We start from the raw sequence: 27,370 nt of genomic DNA, 5'->3' as shown, positions 1-27,370 counted from the left end.
GGATACCAAGGGTAAGCCATCCACCCCTTCAACTGGTACCTTCTTGTCTTGTCAAGGTATGTCTCTTTCCTCTGACCAGGACGTATCCATAAAATATCCAGCTGCTCCGCAATCCAACATGCCTGGAATTCAATGGGTGGTCTGTTTGCGATGGTTAGGGAAACCTGGAATACCATTAGACGATTGTCACATTGTTGGCTACCTTTCTGGGTGCTTACAGGGACTACTCATTTCCTCCCCTTACTTAGCCCTGTTTAAGGTTGGGGTTATTCATTTCCCTGATGACGTGGAGGTACCTCAGGGCAGTTCTGAAGTAGATGTTTATTGGAACCGCAGTACATACATAGGCCCTGGTCTCTTCTCTTTTTGTGCTCTGCAGGAGTTAGAGGGCCTCTTGTTGCTCCGATTTGCATTGGTTCGTCATGAGAAGGTCCTTCTGCCTGAAAGGGAGTGATCGGTGGTAGGACCTGAGGGCCTTTCGTCTTCTTCCTTTGCGATCTCTGTTTGGCTAGACGGTACTCGATATGGAAAGAAAGGAAAACCATTTCCTGAAATGTGGCCAGACGGGCTATCCCGGCCAGTTCATCATTAATGTCCTCCTGAAGACCTCTCTGGAAAATAGTTTGTTGAGCTGTCTCTTGCCAGCCATCTGAGGCCATCCTCTGAAACGTTGAGACATAGGTCTGTACATCAGATGCCCCTTGTGTTATGTCTAACAGGTTTTTGTAAGAAGTGAAGAGTACCTCAGGTCTCTCAAAGCGCTCTTTGAAGAGTTGGACGAAGTTTGTATAATTCATTAATATGGGATCAGCGGAGGTTACCAATGGGGTGGCCAAAGCCACGGTGTTTCCAACCAAATTGGAAATCAAAAACCCCACTTTGGCATGGTCCGATTCATATTATTATTATTATTATTATAATTATTATTATTATATGCCTTTAGGCGAAAGGTTAAGAAGACAAGACAAGCATCCAGGAATCCTTTCAATCTGCGGGGATCTCCGTCGAATTTTCCAAAAGGAAAGCCTAAAGAAGGCAGATCACCTCTTTGATCTTCACGTGCAGCAACTAGCTGTCTTAAAGCAACATTCTCCAATTTGAGGATTTGTTCCTCCACTGTGAGCCTTTGAATGGCAGCCACCAATTCCTGGTATTGCTCCAGGCTAGCCATTTCCGTATTCTGGTGTTGCAAACTCTCAAGACCCTGAAGATTCCCCTCTGGATATGGCTTTTCTACATCAAACTCAATTCTTCTTCCTTTCTTTTGGACTGCAGACTTTCTTCTTTATCATGAAGAGATAAGGGCGGTCCCTGCCAGAGGCCACTTTGCTTGGTTGTAGAACAAGCCAAGCAGAAGGGACTCCGCAAAGCCAATCCCAAGAGGGAAAAAGCCTTACAGCATGAAAAACCCTGAGAGAAAGGGATGGTACTTCTCTGATGGTAACAATGGTCTTCCAAAATGTATCCTTGGGTTCCCCACAAGCCATTGCACAGAAGAAGCAGTTAAGCATCAACTGACTGAAATCAGTGCTCAGACGGAGCGGTGGAATATCAGCCAGCTACAGTCGATGCACAAATGAAGCAGAGGACTATTGCCAGACTGGTGTGAGGAGGATAGGGAGGATGAAGAAGTAAGGGATTGTTAGGAAGGACCAGAGTGATAGTAAACAAAGAGAGAGGTTGAAGGAGCTGCGAACAGAGGGCCGGAGCCCAAGGCAAGGAATACCTGAGTGGGTCAGAAGAAAATAGAAGGGCAGCGTCTAACCGGAACAGAAGCAATGGTTGTAACGTAGAGAGTGGAGTTCTGGTAGCGTTGATGCAAGAGGCGGTGGCCATCTTGAAAAACACTAGACCGCTCAACCTACGTAGGCACTGGCGTGCTGGAGCAGTCAGCTGTGCCGCCAGCGTCTCCAGACGCTCCAAGGTCTGGACATGACAGCCACATGGGGAGAGATCACCGCTGAGAAAGGAGTGATGAAACTATTGGATTCATCACATAAGGCCGAAGAGGTACTCCTCTGGTAGAGTGGACCCTTAGTCCTTCAGGAGCTTTCTTTTCTTCTCTGGAATAGCATTCTGAGATGCAAAGTATGATCCATCTTGAAAAAGTTGTCACTGACATTACCAGCTTGTGGCCGGTATAGCCAAGGAAGGAATAAGTTACTTACATGTAACTCCTGTTCTCCAGCATTGGTATCTTTCATAGATTCACATACTGTGAATATTCCCCATTGTCAGGCTGGGAATCCTCTGCAAAATAGAGCAGTTTAAATTAAACTGAAACTTCAGTCACTTTAGTGCTCTATCATCATTGTTTTGGGTCATACTGCCCACAGCCAATAGGGAACACTCCCTTAACTCTGTCCCTGTTGGACATCTTCAGATTTGGCAAGCGCAGATGAAGTGGCAGTAAGAGCCAAATGACGAGCCATGAGGGGTAGGAGGGAGGATCACATGTGAATCTATGAAAGATACCAATGCTGGAGAACAGCAGTTACAGATAGTGAACTTATTCCTTCTCCAGCACTGAATATTTCATAGATTCACATGATGTGAATAGATTACAAAGCAGTAAAAACAAGCAATACACAAAGGTGGAGGAGCTCCCATATCACTTACCACAGGAGACTTATCAACCTTATGCAAACAGGTTTCGTGGAACTGCCTGGCCAATTCTAGACTCCTCTGCCAAATCCCTGTCGACGCAATAGAATCTGGTGAATGTATGCGCCGATCTCCAGGTGGCTGTGTGGCAGATGTCTGGTAGTGGGATCCTGGAGAGAAAAGCAGTAATCACTGCCACTGCTCTGGTGGAATGTGCTCGGGGTCTACCCGGAAGTTGTCTGCCTGGTGGTGGCAGAATCAGATGCAGGCTGCAATCCATCTGCCAATAGAAGACTTGGAGACAGGTTTGGCGGGCCCTGTCAGTCCGAATGCGACAAACAGTTGATCCGTTAAACAGAGTGGCCCTCATTACGACCCTGGCGGAAATCGAAAAACGATGGCGGAAATGCAATACCGCCATCGAATAGCGCTCGGTGCGATCATGACCCGTCACCGTAAAGTACGATGCCATTAGCGACACCGTAGTGAACGCCAACGCTAACTGCACCAAGTACGCGCACGCGCGCTATGCCAAACCGTAAACACCACCATGGCGCAACGGTACGCGAATTCTGACCCTAGCGGACATGCACCTAACGCCATCAAGCATGGCGGAAAGTACCATTCCGCCATGGTGAGAAGTACGGCATCGCGAACCAACCGTAAACGGCCCTACTGAGTGCCTGTACACCACTCCCTGGCCACATTGCACAACTCCTCGTAGGTGCAATGAAGTCACACAATGCAACCAGTGAAATGTACAAGTCATCCATGCCTGCCAACGAACAAATGAATCTAGGGGCTCCAAGTGCCTTGTGAGTGGCCATCCATATTTGCCATGGCACCATTGCCGCACTGATGCAGCACAGGCATGTGAAGGGTCAAGTCCAGCAACATGAACAGAAAAATGAGACAAACAAAAACAGGCACCCCCATCGACTGACACCAGTGTAAGGCAACATACAAAGCAGTATCCTGAGTGAGACTGCACCAGCCCTGTACTCCTGCCAGTAAACAAACCAACCATCAGCATAAGCATGCACCACACAAGTTGGCAGAGTGACTGAGCAGCCAGGCTCATCTCAAGAGGGGCCAATGGGAGCTGCAGGGCACAGATGGCACGAATACAGAAGCCATTCAAATGGACATGACCTCAGTCTCCCTCCAAGAAACGCACGCAAACACAGGCACCTGTGACCAGCCATATTCTGATAATCACATCATTCCACCAATCCACCTGGCAGACCTGCATCTGTTACACAAAAGCTAATCCCCCTCCCATGAGCATGACATCATCAAAATAGTCACAATGGCAGGCCCTATCCCTGACCTCACTGGGCTTCGTAGGCAAACGCGCCCAGTACAGTACCACGCAAGTATACTCAGAAGCCTGAACCCAATGCAGATCTTCTCACAATACATCGCTCCACGAATAGGAATATGCCACATTACTTGCAAAGAATAACGCTACACGGTCAACATCACAATCAAAATTTAATGCACAACAAAATCACCAGGCCCTTACAGCCATTAGGACATGAACTCCAAAATATATTTCATCATTGTGGGCTGCATCCGCAATAAATGACCAGCTTCTTCTTGTGTGACGCCCTGTTCCGTCATGGTACACAGGGGCTACATTCACGTTCAAAAAGGCAACTTGGAAGCGCCTAGAACCGCAGGGCCGTCCCATTAGGTAGGCACTAGTCCAGCTGAAAGGCCGATATGTTGCTCCTAGCCACTAGTACTGCGTAAGGGCATGTGGCCCATTGGCGATCGTCCCATAAGATCGTAATGGTGCTCCACTGATTAACACGAAGCAGCAGGTGTCGGGAGTAAAATCCATCTGCAGGAGTGGCATACAGATGGCAGTGGCAAAAGGGGAGGAGATACCTGTCACCCAAATGAAATGAAAAAGAATAGCATGGGCATCAGAACTTCATTTGAATTACTCACTTCAATGATCACACTAAATCCACAGCCATATGCATGCTAGCCCACTCCAAAGGATTATTTCCACCCAAAAACCACTTGCGAATCATAACTATATATATCGAGGTGAAAACACTATTACAAACGAGTGTTTTTGTGCATGCGTCTGTTAAAACAGAATCCATTAGATGGGATTAGTAACGTGCATAGACACAAGTGGTTGAAGGCGCGTCGAGACAGGGAGGGTTCAACAAGGGCAGATAGACGATGGTCCCACTATGGCAGCTCTGCATCACATAGCGCAGGGCAGGTGGATAGATCCAAAAAAGCCCTGTACATGGCAAACTCCGTATTAAATCATCTGTCCATGCATCCATACATCATTCCCTCATCCCGGTATGAAAACGCCTGATTATTTACTCACATAACATGTGAAATTTCCATTGAGTCTGTGCGTTATGCAGTCTGCAAAATCCACTGTGCTCCAGCCCGTAATTCCAGTGTTGTGAAGTAACATGTATTTGGGAACGTCCGGCCTCATCGTCCACTACGCTATTGCGCATCCCATACTATTCATATCAATCATTGCATTCTCGCCATGGCCCCTGTCCCAAGGACATTGAACAATAGAACGTTATATTTGCAGTCAGACCTGTGGGCATCTCCTCGCCGCTAGCTGAAAACCGAAAGCGCCGTCCTTCGAATTCCTCATTTGCAAGTCATCAGTCGAAAAGGCATCTGTGACCGCTTGAAATCACAAATTCATCCATCTAGTGCGGCAGTGTGTGAAAATGGCAACTGGCTTCACTCACAAATGGGACGCCCCGCCCGCCGGTGAACCTCGGTACAGTGTTGCATGAGGGTACACCGTTAATCGAGTACTACATTCCACTGACCCTTCACAAGTCTGTTCGCGACTGCAAAGATAGTATGTGAAACAATGGGACCATAGCAGAATGAACATATGAACCAATATTTCACTGCCATCGGGAACAAATACATGATTGTAATAGCAAGATGCCATTCGTCGAATTGCAGCGTTGTGTGCGGGACGTGCTCGCCCAAAGGGGATTGCAGCTTGCACAGGTGGAATGAATCACCACAGGTGGAGGCTATACAGCCTGAAAACACATAAATTGCACACCCAACCCCCTCCCACAACCACACCCACTCCGAAATGCTACCGGCAGGACTAGCGATGTTGGCCCTGGGGGACCTGATAGCACTGCAAGTACTCCAACTACAAGAAGAAGACGAACAACAACTACTACAACAACCGGCCGCACGGAGGAGACGCAGGAGGAGGAGGAGGGCAAGGCAGGGCCAGCAAGGGCCGCCAGCACAGCCACTACCACCACGCAGGCAGCCCGCAATCCCACGCCTCCGAGCACATCCGTTCAACCTCACTGATGAGCAGATCCACACCCTCTACCGTTTGGACCGGGACACCATAACCGCCATTGTGGACATGACACAGGCTGACCTTGTCAGCATGATAGATAGCCCAACCGCCACCCCACCCCTACTGAAGGTGGTGTCTGTACTCCACTTCCTGGCCACAGGCACCTACCAGCACACAGTCGGACAGTTGCATGGCATTTCACAGCCAGTGTTCTCACGGACACTATTGCAAGTGCTCGATGCCCTCCTGAGGCACGCAGACGACTACATCTCTCTACCATGCTCGGAGCAGGAAATTACGAACACAAAAGTGGGATTCCATGCACTTGGCGGCATACCGGGTGGCATTGGTGCCATCGACTGCACCCATGTGGAATTGGTCGTCCCACATGCCATGGAGGCCCAGTACCGCAACCGAAAACAATTTCATTCTCTGAATGTACAAATGGTGTGTGACTCCAACAGGATCATTACACATTGTTGTGCCCGATTTCCTGGATCAACCCATGATTCTATGGTTTTGAGGAACTCTACAATACCACGCTACATGGAGCGACACGCAGGGAACAGATCCTGGCTACTCGGTGAGTCTCATTTCATGCATGATAATGTGGGGTATGTGATGCGGCAATGACCTGGCAGGAAGGGGGGGGGGTGCGTACGTAGCAATGTCATTCCACAAACATCCTTTATTGTCCACATACAGGTGATGCCGGGTATCCACTGAAGAGATGGCTCCTTACACCACTCCGGAACCCACAGGACCAGCATGAGGAGGACTACAACCATGCCCACTCACGTACCCCTGTAGTCATAGAACAGGCATTCGGCCTACTGAAGACTCGTTTCCGCTGCCTCAGCAGGTCTGGCGGGGCACTCCTGTACCGCCATGAGAAGGTTGCAAAGATGGTCATGGCATGTGTCATGCTACACAACATGTGCGTACGTAGAAATGTGCCCATGCCCCCTGACGCAGAACTGCAAGAACCTGAAGATGGTCATGATGAGGGTGGGGATGTGGCAGCACCTCAAGGAGTCTGCGAGGCACAGGAGGGCCGTGACATTCGTCAGCATATCACAGATGCATGCTTCTAGCACTCACGCCTGGTGGCTGATACATGGACACGGGACTTGTGGCACTGTGTGTGTCTGGAACATGCACAATATGGACTGTACGCCTATAATGGCCTCGTACACAAAGATCAATGTCCACACATCTCATTGGATGATCGTGCATTGTTTATAGCATATGTGAAATTATGTTACACACCCCATCGACCCGCCACCCAAGTGAGCCCAACACACCCCCTCCACCCTCCTACCTCCCCCCCGAACACCAGTGTCCAAAGGTGCTCATTGTCAGTGGGCAGTCGCTATTGCAAGCCCCCTCTCCGGGTATCAGGGGCACCCCTGCCTGTGGAGCGCAGGTTCCTCCCAGATCTACGTTGGGGGCTGCCCTGGACGGAACTTGCAACGGATGATGTCTCTGCCTGCTCACGTCCATGCATGTCCCTAAGGGTTTGTGAGAGCTCAGTGAGCACACGGCGCACAGCGGCAAGTTTAGCACATACGTCTTTGGACGTCGCATGCAGTTCCCCCCTCAGGCTCTCGGTGCTTCTCTCCATTTGTACTCTCAGGCTCTCGGTGCTTCTCTCCATTTGTGCCCTTAGTGTCTCTGTACTTCTCTCCATTTCTGCCCTAAGTGTCTCAGTTGATGTTTCTATGGCTGCCTTAGTACCCCCACATTCATCAGCATGGTCCTTGAGGAGCGTGGCCAGTTGCTGCTGTTGGACGATCACCTGGTCGAGGGACTGTTGCCTCTGCTGTGCCATGGCCATTTGCGGTGGTGTCACAGAGGGGCTGGTCACCTCATGTTGCCTTGCCACAGGGCTTGTGGGGGATGGCCAGTCGTCGTCTTGTGGGAGCCCCTGCGTGGTATCCTCATGGTGTACGGGATGGAACAAACAGGGGGATTGAGACAGGTCATGGATGGATCTTACTTCGTCATCCCCGTTTTCTGTGTCGGAGCATGCTGCCATTAATGCAGTGTCACCTATGGTGCTGCTGCCACCAGAAGCAGTGCCTTCTGTGGCATCCATTGGGGGGACCTGTGGTGGTGCTGTTGTGGGCATGCTGGCTGCTGGGGTGCCTGTTGAAGTCCCCTCCTGTGTGCTGCCACTTGATTTGTGCTGCTGCCGTGTCTTGATGCGTGCAGCTGAGGTGGAGGGTCTTTGGCCGTTGGTCTTGGCCCTCTTTGCAGGTGTGCTGGTAGGGGTGTCCTGGAGCTCGTCGTTTGAATCGGACCCTGTGGTGGAGTAAAGGAGGGCGAGCGTTATTAATGGGTCTGTGGAAATTGGAATGGCAATGTATCACATGCATTGGGGTGGTACCTGAGGGTGATTTGGGTCGGGGCCTTGGAGGTGGTTTGATTTTTGTGTGGATTGAGGATGCAGTTGTTTTGCAGCCTGCAGTTAGGGTGTGCCTGCTGCACGTGTAGAGGGTGTTTTTAGGATTTTTAATTATTTATGTATTTAATGTGACTTTTAAAGTGTGCTATCAGGCCTATGTATGTGGACGTTCTCCTGGACATGTGTTACTGTTGCACTATGTGGACACATGGTACTTCACATGATTGGACATTGTGGATTTAGCATTGTTTTATTTGGGACACCTACCTGATTCTTCGGATGTCTGCACTCCTTTCTCCATCCCTCCGACTCCCTCTATACTCTCCATCCCAATGGTGGAGGCACAGATTTCTTCCCAGGGGGTCAACTTGATGGGTGATTCCGATCCTCCCCCGGTAGCTGTGGCAATGTTACGGTTGGCGGATAGTATGCTCCGTACGCGTATCCGCAAGTCGTCCCATCGCTTTCTGCATTGCTGTGGGTTGCGGGGTGCGGTCCCCACCGCACTTACCCGCTGTGCCACCAGGGCCCATATGGCCTTCTTGTTCGCAAGTGCCGTCCTGGTCATTTGCGTCGAGAAGACGACGGCAGCATTCTCCTGCAGGGTCTTTGTGAGCACGGTGAGTTCCTCACGGGAGAAGTGGACCTGCCGCTTGCGGTCGCACGCTTTTTTCGCTACTTTTCCCATTTTTATTGGTTTCACTAGGGTGGATGACGGGTTGGGATGAGTCTCAGGGTAGTATTTTTTTTTTTTTTTTTAAATTTAATTTTTATTGTTTTTAACAGTGAATATGAACATACAGGTGGTTATACAGTGTGCATATCGAACTACTGCATTAAAGACTCCGTGTCCACCTTAACAACAGTTATCAACCTTAACCCTCCATATTCCAGGAGAAGGCAGAAAGAAGAACGAAAAAGAGAATAAAGAAGAGAAAAGAAAAAGCCCCCCTTCCCTCCCTCCTTCCCACCCCCCTCCCTATCCCCATGTTCCATGTCCGCTTCCTTCGGGGCTTTGGCATTCTGAGTCGTAGTGGGCTATGTGACGCGCATTTTGGCACTTCCAACGATCATTGTTCTCCTGTGTAGTCTATGACATGCAAGGGTTGTCAGCATGGGGGCTTTTCAGTTTGCAGTGATTGGTGGCACGGATCGAGGGCAGTTTTCCTGCTGCGTCGAGTCTTCCTTGGTCGGGCGCGAAATGTATTCGGTTATGAAGTCGGACCAGAGTTCTTCTTGCCGCGCAGCTCTGTCATGTAATATTGCTGTCACTTTCTCCATGGTGTAGATATTTGTCGCAATCTGTATCCAGTCCCTCTTATCAGGCAGACGAGGAGCTTTCCATTTTATCACAAGGGCAGCTCTCGCCGCAAGCAAGAGGGGGGATATCAAACCTTTCACTCTTGTCATTTCGTCGTCCTCTTCTTCGAGGCCAAACAGGATCAGGAGGGGTGACAGTTCTCTATTTATGCCATCCAGCTGTTTGATCCATCCCAGGACCTCTTGCCAGTAGATGCGGACCTTGGGGCAGTTCCACCACATGTGCCAGTAGTCGGCGATCATCCCACAATGTCGCCAGCATCTCGGGCTGGAGGTCTGGAACATTTTAGACAGTCTTTGCGGGTCATATTGCCATCTGTGTAGTAATTTTATGGCGTGCAATTTGTACTGGGCCGCAATCGATATTTTGGCTGGTGTTTCGCATATTTTGTTCCAGGCTTGCTGATCGAACTCTCTGGCAAAGTCTCGTTCCCATTTTGCTTTTAGACGATGGTTGGGTGCATTGTCTTTGGTGATTAGGGCTCTGTACATTTTCGCTATGAGGCCTTTGGAGGTAGTATTTGTGTCCAGGATCGTCTCAAAGGGTGTTAATTCTCTCTGCGTGGTTTCCTTCCATTCTTTTCTAGATATGACGCCTTTCAGCCGTAGGTACAGGAGGACTGGTATCGGGCGGATTTGGAGGGCCTCCTCGAGTTCCGTTATCGAAATGAATTTCCCCTTTCTCCACAGCTGTCCGACCCTCTCAAGGCCGGCATCGAACCAAGATTGGTACCTGGCATGTTCCGGGATTTCCTCTCTGATTCCCGGGGACCAAAGATGGCTCAGTGGCGAAGGCCATGTGGTAACCCCTGACATTGCTCTTCCCTTTCTCCATATGTTCCACAGCGTGCTTAGTATCGGATGGTTGCGGAGCTTCCTCGATAGTTTCGACCTGGGGACCCATAACCACTCTGCCAGCGTCACGTTGTATAGAACGTTGTTGTCAAGGTGGACCCATTGGAGGTCTTTTCTTTCTCGGAGGTGTGGGATTAAGATCCTGAGCTGTGTCGCTTGGTAGTAGCGTTCTATGTCTGGTAGGCCAACCCCGCCTAGCTCTTTTGGTAGTGTTAAGACTTCGTAGGAGATTCTGGGTTTTTTCCCGTTCCACAAGAAGTGTAGGATGGCCTTTTTGACTTGCTTGAAAAAGTGTTCCGGGATTGTGATAGGCAGGACCTGAAAGGGGTAGAGAAATCGTGGAAGGGACACCATTTTGATCGCGTTCAGGCGTCCCATCCAGGATATCGTGAGCGGTTTCCATTTCCTGAGATCATTCTTGAGAGCCTCGAGGAGGTGGGGAAAATTGGCTTCGTAGAGGTCATCTAGATGTCGCGTCAGGTTAATTCCCAAGTATCTCAATGTCGGGCCTCCGACGATCAGCCCGAGTTGTGCAAGGGTGTTCCGGTATTCCGATGATGGTTCGTGGAGTGGGAAAAGAGTAGATTTGGATTTGTTGATTTTAAATCCCGAGAGTGCACCGTACTCTTCTATCAGCTGGATCGCTCTCGGAACGGAGGACATTGGGTTCGACAGGTGAAGCAGAATGTCATCCGCATACAAGGCTAGCTTATATTCTTTACCGCTCACTTGGATTCCCTCCACTGCGGGGTCAGCTCGTAGCATTACGGCGAGAGGTTCCAAGGACAGTGCAAACAGTATCGCCGATAGGGGGCAACCCTGTCTTGTACCCCTGTTGAGGGGGAACCATCGGGAGAATTGAGCGTTTGCCGAGACCGATGCTCTTGGAGACTTATAGATTGCTTTGATTCCTCGTCGGAGTGTAGGGCCTATGCCTATCTTTTGTAGTGTGGCCTCAAGGAATTGCCAGTCGACTCTATCGAATGCCTTCTCAGCATCAATTGAGAGTAGCGTAGGATTGTTCTGTGAAGTTTGGGCCTCGTGAATTAAGTGTAGGGTTTTCCGGGTGGAGTCTGCTCCTTGCCTGCCCAAAATGAAGCCGACCTGGTCATTGTGGATTATTGCCAGCATATATGACTCCAGCCTTGCAGCCAGGATTCTCGTATAGATTTTGGCGTCAATGTTTAATAGAGATATAGGGCGGTAGGACGCGCACAACTTAGGGTCTTTACCCTCCTTGGGGATGACTGTTATCAGCGCCTCGGAGAAGGAGTCGGGTGCCTCTCCGGAGTATAGGATGTTGTTGAATAGGAGAACCATGAATGGGAGAAGGGCGTCTTTAAAAGTTTTATAAAACGCTGCCGTGTATCCGTCGTTTCCGGGGGCTTTCCCTGCTGGGAGTCTTTTGATAGCTTCCTCAATTTCCTCTCCTGTTATGGGGGCTTCTAATGTGAGTGCACTATCCGTTGGGAGGGTGGGCAAGTGCGCTCGCTCGAGGTATTCATTTATGGCTCCTGTATGCAAGGGGGGGCGCGCTGAGTATAATTTTTCGTAAAATTCGGCAAAAGCCTCAGGAACACTGGGCGAAGTTGCCTCGTCAGAAGTCCTTTCTGTTTGAATCGTGGGGACCCATCTCTCTTGGCGTTGGCCTCGTAGCCTTGCGGCAAGGAGGGCGCCCGCTTTGTCCCCGTGTTCATAATGCTTCTGCTTCAGGTGTTGTAGCTTACGCGCTACGCTTCCCGCCTCTAGTTGTCTTAATTCCTCTCTCTTGTCGTTGGCTTCTTTAATCTTTTGTAGTCTATCCTGATCAGCCGTTTGTGCCATGTGGTCCAGTTGTGTGATTTCATTCCGGATCCTGTTCTCAATGAGTTGTCTTTCCCTTTTTTTGGCTGCTCCTTCTCGGATAAGTAGTCCTCTCCAGGTCGCCTTGCCTGCCTCCCAAACTGTGTTCATAGAGACTTCCCCTGTGTTGTTGGTCTCAAAGTATCGGGTAATGTCCTGTTCCAATTCCTCGCGGAAAGTGGGATCCTTAAAGAGGGTTTCATTACAGCGCCATTTAGAGGATCTTCGGGGCAGGGCTATTTGGTCGAGGGTGACCGTGACCATATCATGGTCCGACCAGGAGACTGGGTTTATGACAGCTTCAGTCATCGCCGCGATGAGGTCTGTGGTCAGATACACATAGTCTATTCTGGAGAAGGTTGCGTGTGGCGCCGAGAAAAAGGTAAAGCCAGTGCGGTTGGGGTTGGCATGCCTCCATGCGTCGGTGAGGTTATAGGCGGTCATCATGTCTGCGGCCAGTGGGCGTCTGGGATCAACGAGTGGAGATGTAGAGGGGCGACCTGATTGCCTATCTTGGTCCGGGTTCATCCACATGTTCAGATCACCTCCGATAATTACTTCGCCTTCTGCTTCGCACATGATTTTAGGTATTATCCTCTGGAGGAATTGGTCTTGGCCAGTGTTAGGGGCGTATATTGCCACAAGGGTAACAACCGTGCCCTGTATGTTGCCCACCAGGGCTATTGCTCTACCACTGACGTCCATCCATGACTTTAAGAGTTCGAATTGGATCTTTCTGTTGATCAGTATGCCAACTCCAGCTTTTTTCAGCGGGCCAGAGGCCCAATATTCCGATCCCAGCTTGGCATAGAGAATCTTCCTCTCTTCCCCTCTGCTATATCGAGTTTCTTGTAAGAAAAGAATGTCCAGTTCAGCCCTCCTGAATTCTCTCAGCGCCAGTGACCTTTTGGTGGGAGAGTTAAGGCCCTTAACATTGAGCGTGCCAATTTTGAGCTTACCCTGCATGTCATTTGGTTTATCATGTCTGTGCGTCATCAGTGCATCCGTGGAGTTTCTTCACCTTGTCGTGGAGCCCATTGTACGAAATTGCTATGATGGAAGTAGCTTTGTGTGTGGCACTATCTGACAGAGGCTTTGTCTGAGCCTGTGCCATTCCCCGTTTCCCTCCCCCCTCCCGTTCCCGTAGGGTATCGGACTGCATACCCATCACCCTCTGGATTATCGTGTCGATTTTAAATTTTTCGATGAGGGTTTGTGTCTGTCCGTGGTGGCGTCCGAGTTGGACCGGATTGGAACAACCGGTCTTCATTCGGACCACCAGTGAGGGTCGAAACCGTACGACCCCGTAAACTAATAGTATCAAGCTAATATTTTTGAGCCCCCACCCCCCTGCTCATGAAATCACTTATCAAACAACAGTGTGTCAAACACCAAGGATTCCCACTTCGCGGTAGCATATTGTATGATACATGTGGTCATTGGTTGTGATCAGGTGTGTCATTGGGTCTCCTGTATTTTCTGGAGCCTTTCACTCGTTTTCTTCTCGGGCCCTGCAGCTCCCAGCGTGATCTGTCCTGCGTTAGTGTTCCCTGGGTGCCGCCCTCCGGGGTCTGTTCGAGGAGGTCGGCTATACATTCTCTAATTTCCTCTTCAGAGCGTAGTAGGAACTTTCTGGTTCCATGTTCAAACGCGAGGGAGAAGGGGTATCCCCACCTGTATCTCGTTCCCTGTTCTTTTAGCCATCTCGTGAGGGGGCCGCATAAGCGACGCAATGCCAGTGTCAGTGCTGAGAGGTCCTGGAAGATAGTAATCTGGGCCCCTCCTAGGGTAAGAGTGCCTCCAGATCTGGCCTTGGCGAGTATCTTCGTTTTGTCCTGGTACCTATGGAATCTGGCAAGGACCGATCTCGGGCCTCCTGGGGGGCCACCGGCTCTGTGAATTCTCTCGGTCCTGAGTTCATCGATGTCATCGTCCGCGGTCAGGATTTTGATGATGTCGTGTATAGTCTGCTTGAGGTCTTCCTCTGTCTCCCCTTCTTTTTCCGGGATTCCAAAAAACCGTAGGTTATTTCTCCTTTCTCTGTTTTCCAAATTGTCTATCTTCAGGCGAATCTCATCCTCCTTCTTTTCTATGTTTCGTATTCTGAGCTCCATTTGGGCCTCTAGAGTGTCTATAGAGGTTTGGTTCATCTCGACCCCTTCTAGTCTCTCCTCGATGTTGTCTATCCTTTGGGTCATCTTATCCATTTTGCCACCGAGGTTGGCGCCCATGTTTCGGATTTCGGCTAAAAGAGCGGCAATATCACCCTTGGTGGCAGCTGCACTCGTTTCGGTGGTTTCTACCGACATTGTTGATCCAGGGTCGGGAGCCTGAGCTGCTGGCTTGTAGGCGTATTTGGCAAGCTTGTTCGATATGCTCATGGATGGGTGTTCAACGAGGAGGCACACGCCCCTGGGTCGGGGGCCTTACCCTCGGAACCAGCGTGTTTAGGCGCTCGTGGGGGGTATCAAGGAGTGTCCGGGTGGTTGTCCTCGTGGCGTGTGTTCCTTTGGCGACGGTGGGAGGAGGCACTCGCCCTGTCTCCAGGGGCTCTACCCTCCACACTGGTTATGTCCTTCGTCGGCTTCAACGTCTTTTCGGAGGGTCTTTGGTGTCGATAGCGTCCCGTGGCTAGGCCCTGATGAAGTTGTGTGGGCGCAGGTCTCAGGGCAGGGATTTAAGGCGCAGATGCTTGGGGGGGGGCCTCGGGTCTCCGTGTAATGCAGTGTTGTCCAATTGCAGGGTCTTTTGTCCTGCCTCCGTTCTGTCGGTGGCCTTTTCGGAAGAGGGCACACGCCCCAAGAGTGGGGGCCCAACCTTCCGCCTCCTCTTTCGTGTGCTTGATTAACTTGTTGCTTGGGGGGAGACCGTAGGTAGCTGTTGTGGGCACCAAGAGCACCCGTTGGTTCCTTTCTCGCCTGGTGGTGTGTGGGTCCCCGCGTTGCAATCGGCGGGAGCGATGTTGGGGCTGCGGCACCCCTACCAAGCCAGAGCCTTCGGGCGATTTGCGCGCTTCAATTGGAGTGGGGCGCCGTGTGGGGGCAGGCTCTTGGCAGGTCTCCTGGAGTCCTGGTGGCGCGGTTATTCTTGGCCGGGGGGTAGCGCGGTTATTCTGGGCCGCGGGGGCAGAGCAAGCTCCCGCCGAAGTGGCGTGGAGTCGGGCACCTACCTCCGCGGGAGCGATCCCTTGTGGCGTGGTGCCGGTCGCACGAGGAGTCCGCTCTTCGGGAGCTCGGGGGGGGGGGGCGACCCTCCACTTGATCCGGAGCGGGCCGTTGCCTCTCTCCCCGAAGCCCTATTTCCGCGCTGGCGTTTCCGCGCCGGCGTTCCTCGATGAAGGCCGGGGGCGGAGTCCAGCGCCGCGGGCCGCGGCCTTCTCCCGTGTCTGTGTCTCCGCCGGCGGAGGGAGGTCGATTCCTTCCGTGGTTTTCTCGTGGACCCCGGGTCCGATTTTGGCCGGGTTTTCGCTCGGGGGGTGGGGGGGTGCTTCTTGCAAATCAGGCTGTCGTTGTTGGGTTCGGGGGGGGCCAAAGTGGGGGCTCAATTCACTTTTGGGGGCCCGTGGGTTAGGAGCTCACACGAAGGATGACATCGTCCGTGCGCCCCCTGGTGGCCTCCCAGGGTAGTATTTTTAATGGTTGTGTGGAAATTGTGTTTTTATAGGTGTACGGCGTGCTGTTTCCCGTTCCGGGACCATGTTTTTACTTCCGTTTCCGTATATTTCCGCTCACCGTACTTTCCGATTGCCGCTCATTGCGGTGACCGCTATGATGGGTGGCGGAATTGCACCTAGGGCGCCGTACGGCGGCGGTGAGGGCCGTTTTGGGGACATTTCCGCCATCGCGGACTTTGCACTTCCGCCATGGCGTAGTGCTCGTGCCCGATGGGTCGGAATTAGCCGCACTTTGCTCCGTCGTGCAATGGCGGAAACGCTATTTACGCTATGGCGGTCAGGTCAGTCACTTTCCGCCAGGGTCGTAATGAGGGCCAGTGACTTTGTGCAGGCCACATAGTACTTGATGGCACGCACCACATCCAGTGTGAGAAGGGTGCATTCTGCCGGAGATACAGGAGAGCAGAACAACACTGGTACTGTTGGTTAAGATGAAAGGTTATAGGTACCTTAGGTATGAACCTTGGATTAGTTCACAATACAGCCTTGTCCTTGTGGAACTTCAAATAAGGTGGTTTCTCAGAAAATGAAGTAGACGATTTTGTCGTTGACGAAGTTTCAGATGGCTTTGTCGTCAATGAGGATGATAAGTCTGCTGACTTTGTTGCCGTTGCCGGCTTTGCCGACGAGGAAGCTGTGGTCGATGACTTCGGCGTAGATGACCTAAAGTGGGAAGAAGACGGCTTCGGAGCCGACTGCGATAAGGTTGGAGAGGAACACTCACCAGACTTGGAGCAGGATCTCCAGCTTGATGCTTCTTTGGGGCGATGGAAAGGGTTTTGTTCCTTTTCCCCGCCAGGCTCTCCCTCGGTACCGACCTTCGTGGGGGGCTGGTCCTTGTGGGATGATCTTGAGCTATCGCCGGAGGCTTCCTTCTGCCTTTTCTCAATTATGGCTTGTTCATCATGCAATCTGTACCTCTTACTTGAGGTGGTTCGCTTGGCCGTCCTGCTCTACCGTAATGAGGCATGACTTTGTACTGAAGCCAAATCAGAGGCCTCGCCAGCGTCCTCCAGCCAAGTGACGAGACGACCATAATGATCCTTTGGCGTCTTGGATGAGAACAATTGGCAAATCTCGCATTTCATGATGACATGCTGTGGGCGAAGGTGAAGGCAGTAGAGGCATTCCTCGTGGTGATCCTCCACATAGGCGTTCTCCAGCCCACACCGGACACACCCTGACCAGGCACTTTCTCGTAGACTCCACCAATAAGTAGGCCCAAAGGCGTAGTTGACTTGTCTTGAATGTTAAACGACTGCGGGACCGTTGGACGGAGGTCTCGTTGGTACCACATTGCCGGTCGTCAAACGATTTCTTTTTCATCGAAATTCCAAATTTATACTATATTATTCGAAGAAAATTTTTGAAGAAGATTTTTGAGGACTCCCAACACTAACATGCAGTAATAAATTTGCAGATGGTCGACAGGGGCGGGGTTAAGGGCATGTTCCCTATTGGCTGTGGGCAGTATGACCCAAAATGACGACGATAGAGCACTAAAGTGACTGAAGTTTCAGTTTAATTTACACTGCTCTATTTTACAGAGGATTCCCAGTCTGACGACAGGGTATATTCACAGCATGTGAATCTATGAAAGATCCAATGCTGGAGAATAACTCCTCATCCTGTCTAACATTAGCTGTTGCTGCAATATAAAAACTGAGAGCCCTATTCGATTCCAGCCTGTACAATCTTTCCTCTTCCTTCGAAGGATGAGGTGGTGGATAATAATGCCTGTAAGGATATTTTTGTGTGACAAGTGAAATTTTGATACCACTTTGGGATGGAAGGGAGAAACCTACGGCAAGATGGTGCCTTGCAAGAAAGGACTTGCAGTTCACTAACTCTTCATGCAGAAGTGACAGCCACCAGAAATATTGTCTTCCAAGTCAAAAGTCTGAGAGGACAGAAATGCAGTGGACAGATCCAGGTCAAGGGACTCACTGGGGACTGGTCAAGTACCCTGCCTCTCGCCCGGAGGGGTGTTGAGTTTCTTAAACTTGCGTGATCTTGGAATCTTGTGTCTGTCTGGCCTTGGATTTTGGCCTCTGGACCCCTCTACTGCATCCTCTGGGTTACGCTGACGGTGGGACCAGGACCATCTACTAGCTCTTCTGACACTCGTTAAATGTCGTCTTCTGTTACTAGTTTGTAAGAGTACCCCTCATATTCAAAAGTGATTGAGAAGGGGAACCCTGAGTGGTATTTTACTCCATTTTCATTTAGCCATTTTGTGAGGGGGCCACATTATCTTCTTCTGGTAGATGGTTATTTTGGTGGAACCATAGTCCAGGGAGCCCGCCTTCCTTGCTCTATCCAATATCTTCACCTTTTCAGTGTAGTCCACAAGGCTTTCTGGGGGCTGAGTCAAAAATACCTTCAACTCTGCCTCCGTAAATACCTTCCCACTCCAGCTCTTCGCTCCTCCACCTCCAACTCACTCAGGGTCAGTCGTTTCTCAAAGAAACGAGCTGGGGTAAATCTCTGTCTTCGGCTGGGGCCACCCTCTGGAACAGCCTCCCTGCCACTCTGAAACTTGAGGAGAACCTTCTGCGTTTCCGGAAGCACCTCAAGACCTTCCTCTTTGCTTCTGCCCTCTTTCTTCCTTTCCCCGGCTGATCTGTTCTGCTTCGGCACTGTGCACCTGGTTACCCTCTGATTTCAGGCCCAGGTACTTGCCCACCCTGCCACGCACCCGTACTGCCTCCTGGCAACCCTTATCAGACACCCCGTCTGCGCCTTAAACCTAGCACTTGCCACTTGTTGGCTGCACTACCACTTGTTTTTTTTCTTTTGCTCACCACTTTCCACTTATCTCTTCCCTCTGCATTTCCCCCCTTCCCTCTTCCCTGCACTTGCGCGTTCTCAATGTCACTGGGCCTAGTAAGATCGTTGTTTTGTTCTCCCTTGTTTCCCTCCCTTGTCTCGTCACGCTCTAAAACACTTGTGTATGAGCGCGATGCAAGGGAATAGTTTCTTACCTGTAACTCCATTTCTCCAGCATTGGTATCTTTCATGGATTCACATGCTTAGAACATTCCCCGTCGTCAGGCTGGGAATCCCCGGTACATTATATAGACCCTTTCCCGTAGGAAAGCTTTTTCGATGCTTATGCGTCCTATCCACCTCGTTTTGTATCATGCGTGCCCGCGTCGTCAGGGCGTCATGATATAAATACAGGCCCCGCCCCCGCGCTCCCTCAGATTTCGGCCCCCAAAGTAGTGGGGGAACCGGTTTGCATGTTCAGGGGAGGCAGGTGGGCGCATGTGAATCCATGAAAGATACCAATGCTGGAGAAATGGAGTTACAGGTAAGAAACTATTCCCTTCTCCAGCATTGGATCTTTCATGGATTCACATGCTTAGAACAGATTACACAGCAGTACCACCCCCAAAGAGGAGGCGTGCATGCAAACCCATATACTTTGTTCGCAGAGCCCGTTCCCTATGATCATATATACATCAGTAATAGTTAACACAGGAAAACGAACCACATACAGTCACAAATTCCATAGGATGCAACCCCTCAGCCGGGGCTTACCTTACTGGAATAGGTGTCGAAGCACCGCCTGCCCCACCCGGGTATCTTCGGCATGTTGCTGCGACAGGCAGTAATGGCGGGTAAAGGTGTGTGTAGCCGCCCAGGTAGCCGCCATGCAGATGTCCCCCAGAGGGACTCCGGCCCACAGTGCCGTCGACGATGCCGCTGCTCTAGTTGAGTGAGCTCTTGGCCGTCGCAGAAGAGGTTTCCCTGCCCTAGAATGGCAGTACGAAATGGTAGATGACACCCATCTTGACAGTCCTTGTTTCGAAATGGCTTTTCCTTTAGCACCCAAACCATAGGCCACGAACAGCTGTCTTGTTTCTCTGAACGGTTGCGTTCGATGGAGATAAAACTTAAGGGCCCTTTTTACATCCAATGTGTGTAGCATGCGCTCCGCTCCCGAGCATGTCTCCGGAAAAAACGTAGGCAACACAATAGAGGAGTGTTTATGGAATACCGACTGGAATAACTGCGGGTTAGTGGCTAGGACTACCTTGTTCTTGAAAAATCGTAAGTATGGCGGGTCTACCATTAGAGCCTGAACTTCTGAAATACGTCGTGCTGAAGTGATGGCCACTAGGAAGGCCAATTTCCACGGCAGAAACTTTAGAGACGATGATGACATTGGTTCAAAAGGAGGCTTCATAAGAAATGTTAAGACCAGATTGAGGCTCCACTCCGGAGGAAATTTCTTCTCTGGCGGGAAACTCCTAAAGAGGCCTTTAAGGAAGTGTTTAATCAGGCGGTCGCTGAACAAAGGTGCCGAGTGCCGTCGACGAGTAAACCTGGAAATGGCTGCTAGGTGTACTTTTATTGAAGATACCGACAGGCCCTTTTGGGCTAAGAGCAGCAAGTATGGAAGGAGTTGTTCTGGCTTAATCGATTGTGGGGCCAAGCCTGGTTGATCCTCACACCATTGACAGAAACTTTTCCATTTGTACGCGTATGAAGCGTTTGTGGAAGGTGCTCTTGCTGCTTGTAGGATACGCCGACAGTCCTCCGGAATCGTTAGCCGACCAAATTCGGCGAAGTCAGGAGCCAGGCCGTCAACTGGAGGCTGTCCGGGTCGTGATGCCAAACCACACCGTCCTGTCGAGACAGAAGGTCGGGGGTCTTCTTGAATCTCATCGGTTCCGCCGCCGCTAAGTGTAGCAGGTCTGAAAACCACACCTGTCTGGGCCAGTATGGGGCCACTAGAATTACACGACATGGGTACCTGAGGATCCATTGCAATGTCCTCCGGACCAGGGGAAAAAGAGGGAATGCGTACATGAAATTGTTCGTCCATGGGAAGGAGAACGCGTCCCCCAGAGAGCCCTTCTGAGGCCATCTGCTTGCGTACTGATGGCATTTTTTGTTGTTCTTCGTTGCAAACAGGTCTATGGGCGGGTGTCCCCATTTCTTGAATACTTGTTGTAGTTGCTGGTCGTTCAGTACCCACTCGTGAACTTCGTTCATTTCTCTGCTGAGGGCATCTGCTTCCATATTTCTCACGCCTGGCAGGTGGAACGCTAAGATTTTCATGTTGTGTTGAATGGCCCAATGCCAGATTTTCTGTGCCTCCATCGACAGGGATCTGGAGCGTGTCCCTCCTTGTTTTCTCAAGTAGAACATCGTAGTGGTGTTGTCCGTCATGACACGCACCACCGAGTCCCTCAGTTGCGGAAGAAAAGATTTTAGAGCCCATTGCACTGCTCTCAACTCTAGCAGGTTGATATGCAGGGAGGACTCCTGCAAGGACCACCGGCCCTGTACCTGTAACATATCCAGATGAGCTCCCCATCCGCTCAGCGATGCATCCGTCACCACCGTCTTTTGAAACTCTGGTTCCAGAAGAGGCATCCCTTTCGTTAGATGAGTAGACACTCTCCACCAGCCGAGTGCTTGAACTAGTTGTTCGTCGACGACCAGTCTGTCGGACCAGCGACCTCGGCTCTGCGCCCAACGGTCCGCTAGAAATTCCTGGCAAGGCCTCATAAACAGACGGCAGTTGTTTATTAGCGGAATGCAGGACGACATGGTCCCTAGCAGGGACATGTACTTGCGCACTGAGACCTTGGTACCGCCTATCCATTCCGAAGCCTTGTTTTGAAGTTTCTGAATTCTTTCGCTGGATGGTCTCACCAGGCTTGTATGTGTATGAAACTCCGCTCCTAGGAAGACCAAGGTCCTCGAAGGCTCTACGGAGGACTTGTTGAAGTTGATTGCGAAGCCCAGTTCCTGTAAGAGGGACATAGTGGCTCGTAGTCTGTCTCGTGCTTGTTCCTTGGATGAACCTCTGACCAGCCAGTCGTCCAGATATGGATAGACATGATGACCGTCCTTCCTTAAATGGGCCGCTATAGGGGCCAAGCACTTGGTGAACGTCCTGGGGGAGGACTTGAGCCCGAAAGGGAGGACCTTGAACTGAAAATGCTTTTTCCCCACAACGAATCTTAAATATCTCCTGTGTCGTGGGTGTATTGGAATGTGAAAATAAGCATCTTGAAGGTCTAGTGATGATAGATAATCCATGGGTTGCACCGACCTGATAACCTCTTGGAGTTTTAGCATTTTGAATTTTAAGCTCTTTAGCCACTTGTTGAGTACCCTCAGGTCGAGAATGGGCCTCCATTTGCCGTTTGGCTTTTTTACAACAAAGAACCTGGAATAAACTCCTTGCCCTTCCTGTGCTACAGGAACTCTCTCTACCGCCCCTTTTTGCAACATAAGCGCCGCCTCTTGTCGTAGGACTCGGAGGTGGGGCTGTGTCGAGAATAAAGGAGGAAAACGCAGAGGCTTGTCTTTGAATTGCAGCGCATGACCCATGCGAATCGTGTCTAGGACCCATCGATCTGTGGTGATGCATTTCCATCGGTCGAAGTGATGAGAGACTCGACCCCCCAGGACGTTCCGAAGGCCGTCATTGGTTGTTGGTTTGCTTGGTCTTCGTCGACGACTGACCCGAGCCTCGCCGTCTGGAGGCCTGATTATCCCTGCTTCTACGAGCCGACTGGGACGCTCGTCTGAACCCTTGTGAAGAGTAAGAGGGCCTGTTGAATCCACGGTCCCTCGAGGCTCCAAAGCGGGAGTTTCCAGAAGCACCCCTGAAGGGGCGAAAAGAACTAAAATTTCTACCCGTTTGCAGGGCGCCGAGGGACCTAGCAGTATCCGTGTCTTCTTTCATCCCTTTCAGCGCTTCATCAACCTTTTCGCCAAACAGGTGTTCCCCTTCGCATGGCATGTCAAGGACTTTGTACTGTACTTCAGGACGAAAAGTAGTACATTTGAGCCACGCTTGCCGACGAAGCACTACTCCATGGTTGATTTGTTTGAACCCAGATTCTGCTAGGTCAACTGCGATATTGATAGCGTGGTTCGAGGCCTCTTCGCCATCCCGCACCAGTAACATAGCTGCTTTCCGGTGTTCGTCTGGCAGGTGTTCTAGGATAGGGGCTAATTTGTGCCACATTTCCCTATCATATCGAGACACTATTGCTAAGGAATTGGCTGCTCTTACTGTCGTCGCTCCGACCAAGAGCACCTTCTTTCCAAAGGCGTCCTGTCTCCTAGCCTCACTTTCAGGTGGCGTTGAACATTTTTGCTGGACCCTGGCCTTCCTAGCCGCTGCCGCCGACACCACCGAGTCAGACAGAGGCTGTGATGTTAGACATTTTGGAGTGGACTCCGGAGCTTTAAACTTTTTCTCGATCCGTCCCTTTATGGCCGGCTCCGAGAACGGATGGCGCATCGTTTTGAGACCTTCTTGCCACACCTGGTCCAGGATTGGGATGGCAAAAACCGATTTTCTCCTTTGACCCATATGGTCAAAAAGGAAACAGTCTTTCTTCTGCTCCTCCGGAATCAAGCCGAATTCGGAACAAGCTTTTCCCATCATTGCATGGAAGGCTCCCACATCATCCGGGGGAGATGGCTGTGACTGGCTCCTCGTAGACTCTAACTCTACATCCGAGTTCCATGTCGGGTCCCTCGAAGGCGACAGGGAGATGTCTGACCCTGAGTCACCCAGTACAGAATCGGACTCCGACAACTCACCCTCCTCCTGAGCTCGAGGACGATCTTTTACTGCCTGGGGAGCCGATGGGTGTTTCGTCGTCGAGCGAGCCGTGCAAGTTTGCTCGTCGACGGAAGGTACAGACAGAAGTGACGATGACGTCCCGGGCTGAGGGAACTGCGTATCCAGCCGCTGCAGGAGCTTCTGAAGAGTATTAAGCACATCCAGAGACAAAACCGTCTGGGGGGTCAATAACGTGGACGATATCGGTACCACACCCCCGTTTGCACTCGTCGCCGTCATAGTCGACGTGGAAAGCCGTAAGCCTAAATCCGATGGTTGCAGAACCAGATCACCTTCTCCTTTCGCCGAGCCGGCCGTGTCTGGCTGCAGTAAGACCTCCGGGGGGATCGGGTCATAGACCTGGGGCAGCCAAGCCATGGACTGAGTCTCCGTCGACGGGGGAATCCCCACCGCTGCTGCTTGAACTGTGATAGGCATCGTCAATGACACCGAGGTCGACGAGCAAGTCGTCGTCGTCGTCGAGCCCTTAGACTTCGTCGTCGATTTGGATGCCGACTTCCCGGCTGAGGCTTCCCGACTCATGGAAGACCTGGGACGGTCCCCTGAGGAGGATTTCGACAGCGCTAGCCTCTCCGTCTTAGATGATGATGAGGAGGAGGACTTTTTATGTAATGAGGAGGAACCATCCTGTTTCCTCTTATGCTTGTCCTCAGAGCGCATTTCAGCTGGCCGTACCTTCTTCGATGGAGGTTCCGACCTACCCCTGGAGGCCGTGGAGCCAACTTCCGAAGCCGGGTAGGCCCCTGCTCCGTCATTAAGCCAGTCGACCAGCCTTCTTTTTCGGTCCTTAAGGGTTTTTTGGGAGAAACCCTGACAAATTTCACATGTATCCGCCGAGTGGTGCGGGTGGAGACAGTAGATACAGTCCATGTGGCCATCACCTTCATAAACCTTTTTGAGGCCACAGGTTGCACACGGGCGAAATAACGCTTTTCCAGACATAGTTCGCCAGAATTTGAACTTCGCCGAAGCGAAACGGACAAAAACAACCTACTTTTCACTAGTAGTAAAACACGAGGATCCCACTACTTTGAAAGACGGTTGAAATCTGAGGGAGCGCGGGGGCGGGGCCTGTATTTATATCATGACGCCCTGACGACGCGGGCACGCATGATACAAAACGAGGTGGATAGGACGCATAAGCGTCGAAAAAGCTTTGCTACGGGAAAGGGTCTATATAATGTACCGGGGATTCCCAGCCTGACGACGGGGAATGTTCTAAGCACGTGAATCCATGAAAGATCCAATGCTGGAGAAATAAAATATCACATCATAGTAGTGGAATCTTGCTAAGAAATTCTCAGGCCTCTGGTACCACCTCGGGCTCTGTGGGCCCTGTCGATGGTGGGTTCATCAATAGCATCTGAGCCGAATAGCAGCCTTACAACCTCCATAATAGAGCATTTAATGTCACTCTCAGATTCCCTCACCCTCTCAGGGAACCCAAAGAAGCAGAGGTTGTTCCCACGTTTTCTATTTTCAAAGTCGTTCATCTTCAATTGAATCTCGGTCTCCCTGCGTTCGGAAAGTCGCATGCCATTTGCATCTCCATTGTGTCCAAAGACATCTGGTTATTTTTCAATACCTTGAATCCTCTCATCTATGGTCCATTTTTTGATCCATTTTGTCTAATCTCTTACCTAGCAGCGAGCGGGTTCCCTTGATCTCATCCATTAACGCAACAATGTCTTTTCTAGTTGTGGCTGGATCTTCAGCCACATACACCATCTGGGAAGAAGCTATGTTGACACCTCTCGCCTCGTGGGGTTGAAACTGGAATTCCAGTGGGGCTGGTCTCCAGGCCATCAATGGGTGTTCCCCAAAGTTTTCCCCCCTCCCCTCCCGCCGATAAGCCAGATGTTTCCCGACATTGGTTCTCCTTTGTACGCTGTTGCCTGATGGGTTGGTCGAGATTCACAGGTTTGCACGCAGGCGTTAGGCCCAGGTACCAGGGAAGCTAGATTGGTCGGTCACATCCCCTCAGGTTGTTGTTTTGTGATGGACAGTGTGGGGAGGGGGTCCCCTTTTTCCTTTTGTGCAAGAGGGAGGGGCTCTCCAGTTCCTCCACTGAAGACAGACGCTGGAGGAAAAAAAAGCAATAAAAGTGGGGAGCGGAGCCGTCTGTGCCCCCCACCGTGTGCAATGTTCTTCCTGGTCTTGGGGGGAGAGGTCTGCCTTGTTGTGCGCACCCCATGGGTCTCCGGTCAAGACAAAGTTATGTGGGTAGCTCAGGGTGTGTGAAGTAAACCCTCTTGTGATAGCCTCAACCTGGCTATCTGGACGCAATCTGACTCCACCAGAATGCTGAAGTGTGACCACCTTCGGGGCGTTGCTGCCTGGATCTGCGGCCCAGGGGGACTCCAGATCATCATGCTCTCTAGTCCTCCACTTCCCCCAGAGGTTCTCCTAGCTCATGGTTGAGTATACCAGAATCCCTGAGCCCTTCCTCACTGGCTGGCGATCAGGAGCTATGCGAAGTCTTCGCCACTTCCTTCCTCCTGATTAAGCAGTGCTACATGCGCAAGACAGGCAGCGGCCTCCCCCACTGGTGGAGTGCCGGATTGCTGGTAGCCCCAGAGGTTGCAAGGGCTGGAGCGCGGGGCCTGCTCCGGACTGGGACCCTCGTAGATGAAACCTCATGGTGCGGTACGAGCCTGTCTGGCAGGGGCTTGTGCTGTACCGATTCACATGGCTGGTTCAGCCGTGGTAGCTCGGATCAACTAAAACTTGGGACAAGGGTAGCCAGGGGTTCAATATCTTTGGGGGAATTGACCTCTCGCATCTCAGGAGGGGCTCAGGACCCCTTAACTCCTAACGCTCGGGAGCAAGCAGAAGGATCAACTCTCCTCCATGCGGCCCCTGGTGGCCTCAAGAGTGACCATCTTGAATTTGTCAATTAACTTGTTCAAGAGCCTCAGGTCCAAGAGAGCCCCCAGTCCTCCCTCTTTTTTGGGTACTAGTAGGTAGAATCACAACCCTGGTTCAGTTTCACTGTAGATACCTTCTCTATAGCACCTTTCTTCAGCAGGGAGAAAATCTCCTGCTAAAGAAGTGGACCTGGAGTCTGCCAAGAATGGCTCAGTGGCAAATCTGGGGCAGCCGAGGGTAAAGAAGAAATGGCTGTTTGGGCAGCTTTACCGCCAGATCCTCTAGAAGGACAGGGGAATCACCTTTGTCCCCGTCTCTGTGTGGTGTGGCAAGCTAGAAGAAGGACTTGGACCACAGCAGGACATAATTTCAAGTAACTTTATTCAACTTAAGAGACAAACGCCTCACTAACACTGTTGCTAAAGGGGAGCTCCCTTCCTACCAAATTAGATTTGCCTATGGATCCGTGGCACCTTTGGGTTCCTCTGTCCCAATGTCTCTCTTATATCTCTATTCCCTCTGATCTGAGGTGGAGCGCCTCCAATGCGCACCTTCACAAGGTCTTGGCACTTTACTTTGCATATTGGTCCTTGTGGCTCTGTTGAATACGGGCAACCCACTTTCTATCTGATTCTCTTAGTTCTCCGGCCTCTGTTGGAAGGATGAAATCATTGGGGTTTCTTCAATCTCTATGAGCCTGGTCTTTCTCTTATACTTCTAGGATATAGGTGGTCCCCTTCTCTATTTGGTTCTTACCACACCTAGTTTAGATGTTGGGATCCTCTGTGCTCCTCTCAAATGTGTTCCTTACTTGGCTTATTGGGCCCCTCTGGTTCCCTTGGG

The sequence above is a fragment of the Ambystoma mexicanum genome, chromosome 11, assembly GCF_040938575.1.
Source record: "Ambystoma mexicanum isolate Mex_15411 chromosome 11, UKY_AmexF1_1, whole genome shotgun sequence".
Lineage (NCBI taxonomy): Eukaryota > Metazoa > Chordata > Amphibia > Caudata > Ambystomatidae > Ambystoma > Ambystoma mexicanum.
The sequence above is the reverse complement of the archived record's forward strand: the minus strand, read 5'-3'. Positions refer to the sequence as shown.